At 31.6% G+C, this 3,532-nt stretch overlaps 1 long non-coding RNA gene across 1 annotated transcript; it reads left to right on the top strand.

Moving 5' to 3' along the window:
- The first annotated feature begins 782 nt into the window (after positions 1–782).
- Positions 783–3,038, top strand: LOC139787125 (uncharacterized). The gene is made up of 3 exons (XR_011722528.1): positions 783–1,088; positions 1,499–1,596; positions 2,216–3,038. It is a non-coding gene; the product is annotated as an uncharacterized lncRNA (long non-coding RNA).
- Positions 3,039–3,532: the final 494 nt, after the last annotated feature.

The following is a 3,532-nucleotide window of genomic DNA, read 5'->3' as shown; positions in this document are numbered from 1 at the left end:
CGTAAATCAATGAGCTCGATTTCGCGTTGGCGCAGGAGTCACTTTGCTCGTCGCGAGATTGGAAACAAGGGACGAAAGCACGGTGGCGGATAATGGTAGAGGAAGAAGACGAGAGAGCGTCTACCATTATTCCGCGGTGATTCTTCGATTGGCCCTACCTGATTGCGATTGCAGATGAGATTGCACACCCGTGGTGCAGGAAGGCGTTCTCTCGCTCAAGTTGCATAATTTCTGCATTGCAGCCGAACATATTACTCACGGGAGCGTATATTACTCACGGGAATCAGTTATTTTTCTCCTCTTTGGACACAAAATACAATAAAAAAATCTCTTCGTCTCAAAAGATTCTTAAATATGAACTAGAATTGACTATCATATAATGTATCGTTATTTTATTTATTTAAATACATTAATTTTTAGCAGTAATATTTCAGCCATAAAGATTCAATTAATACTTAAAATACTTTTAATTTATACTTTTCTATGTAATTCTTATTACGCGGATAAAATTGTACTTGATAATTTAAAGACTATTTTTTTATTGCATTCGAATAAAAGATCTAGTTTCGATACTTTATTCCCGTGCAATGTATAACAAAACATGATTTTGATGCTGCAAGCATTTACGGTCCACCGAAAAAATTATATTCTCAAGAATCATTCTTAATAAATCTTCTTAATAAATAATCTTAATAAATAAGAATATTTTCCTCTTAACGTAAGGTTGTTTAGAATATCCTCTTACATTAAGAATATATTCTTAATCGGAGCGTGCGTTACCGACGCGAGTGGCATCGGGGCGCGCGTTACTGTTGCGCGTTACCGTCGCGCGCAGCCGGCGCAGCGGTTATGTAGCAAATTGACGATCTACCTGGTGACACGTGACACGAAGACATGATCGATCGCCATTGCGTGTGATTGCGTGCGGGCTAGGCTAAGGACTCATCAGCATTTTGTTGGTGTAAACATCCATTTTACTGTGCGGTTGTGTGCTTCGAGTAAAAATTTGATTCGCGTGTATTGGATCGTGCATTGTGTAAAGCATATCGAAGAGAGCATATTTTGAGAACGAGCACGTACAAGAACAGGTAAGCTGATACACGGATGTATGGCATTAATGCTGTAATATACTTATTGTTAATCGGTCTCCTACAAGATATTTCTTGCAATGCTTGCTTCGAAAGTATGATTTTGTATTGCCGTTTAGCGTGAAAAAAGTGGCTTATATCTTTTGATCGATGTGACAAAATTCACAAAAAACAAATTAGTTACCCATAATTCAAAAATTTACTTAATTTTTTAGTCTCAAATCGTACTTTCGCGGATCAAGCTTTGAAAAAAATATCGTGTGATAAATAGCCTCTTTAGACTCGCGTGATTGTCGCCCGAGCTAAAGGCGAGGACGACAAATTTCGCACTTTGAAGAACACTTTCTCTCTTTGTTGTACAATATATTGTTACATATTATATTTTAATATTTATTAATATAATTTTACAGAATTGTTGCAACGTCCAGTTACATCATGGAATTGGAGGAGGAACTAGTTACATGGTTGGAAGAAGAAGATCTCTTTGAGTTAAAGGACATATTTAAAAGTAAGATAAAACTTTATACTATTTTTTACTAAATATTTCTTCATTTCTTCGTTATCGCAATTCTAATAACTCCAAAAAATACTTTTGTTTGAATCAAATAGATTATTATAAATACTTGCAACTCTTTAAATATCTTGGAGTGAGAGTACTGCCACTCGTAACAAATAAAGTGAAAATTCACTCTATTTAGATTGACTTGAAGTGAAAAATCAATCTAAATACAGTGAATTTTAACTCTATTTGTAACGAGTGGCAGTATTCTCACTCTAAGATATTTAGAGATAGTATTTTATGAAGAGCACAAATAGTTGTAAATTAAATATTTGTATAACAATTTTATTATTTTTATTAAACAATATTAGGATTGCAACATACGAAATACTTTTTGTATCTTTTTTTTTTTTTTAATGTATCTTTATTATTTCATACATTTTTTAACAATGTTTTTTGTGTCAGACTTTTTAATAATATTTATAGAGTTCTTCACAAATATTAAGTCTGTTAATTTAAAACAATTCTATTTATATTACATATCTTATTTTTTATGTTTAATATTTTTATTTATAATAACATGTCCAATATTTCCAATATTAAAATTTGTCATTTTTCTATCATTTAGTTATATGATCCATTATCCAAGAATCATGAATTTAATCGGACCCCTCATTCATGTATGGTCAATGCGTATGGAAGGAAAGCATCGACCAGTAATAAAGCAAGTAGCTAAGGCTACAACTTGTCGGAAGAACCTGCCGCTAACAGTGGCTAAGAAATATTCACTAAGTCTCTCAGCTCGCTTTTTGTCCAAACAAGGCTTTAAACAAGATTTAATTTTTCATTTTAACGAAATTCCTATACGTCAATGTTATAATTATAATGATTTTCAACATATTTTACCTCCTGGACTTGAGGACTCTGTAGTGGTCAAAGAAGCAACTATCTGCAATATTAAGTATAAAAAAAATATGGTACTTGTGATAAACAATGAAAATGAGATGCCTATCTTTGGATTGTTACATTGGATTGTACAGGTAAACAATCATAGAGTAGGTTTAATTCTTTCAGTTTTCGATACTGTTGGGTTTAATAGTCATTTGCATTGTTATGAAGTAACACCAACTTTGCAATGGATTTATACAGAATATGAAGATCTCATTTCATATTTTCCAACTGCGTGTAGAACAGGAGCCGATGGATATATATATCTTTTAAACATATTTTATAAGATAAATAATTATATTTAAGGCAATTTATTTTCATTGTTTCTCACAAGCATATTTTTCTTATAATTTATTTTATAAGATAAATAATTATATCTTTATAAATTGTTCAAAACGATTATTTTGGTCTACATACACTTAGAAATATTAAATACGATATATGTAACGTTGAAAAACTCGTTTTATATTCCATGTAATAAATAAAATTGTAATTAATTATAATTATATATGTGTCAAATTCTTTCAAATAACCCCAATAACCTCAATAATACCACACACACACACATTCACACACCTACAAACCGTTTTAGAATATATATTCTTATTATTAAGAATATTTTTAGAGTATATTCTATAGAGTATTTTTTAGAGGATTTCCCTCTTAAGATAAGAGGAATCCTCTCAGCGCTTATTTTAGAGTAAAATACTCTTAAAATAAGTGGGATACTCTTAAAATAAGAGTACAATTTTTTCGGTGTATCAATGGTCAATGGATTACAAAAGAATGATGGGCAAGTTTATGGACCGCGCATTGTTTTCGGATCATATTGTCTTGAAAATGTAACGAGTATCTCGCGTGCTGGCAAAAGATCATGGATTGTATTGTAATGGGGGCATTGGGAGCTCATAGCTATAAGATATTTGTTGTCCAAATTCTACGTATTTCAGCTATCATTTACGCACAGGTGGCGATAATTAATTAATAAATTGAAATA

Source organism: Temnothorax nylanderi, unplaced genomic scaffold (assembly GCF_030848795.1).
Source record: "Temnothorax nylanderi isolate EJ_2023f unplaced genomic scaffold, tnyl_v1.0 TNYL_tig1285_pilon, whole genome shotgun sequence".
Lineage (NCBI taxonomy): Eukaryota > Metazoa > Arthropoda > Insecta > Hymenoptera > Formicidae > Temnothorax > Temnothorax nylanderi.
Note: the sequence above shows the minus strand (reverse complement) of the source record. Positions and strands in the feature narration are given on the sequence as shown.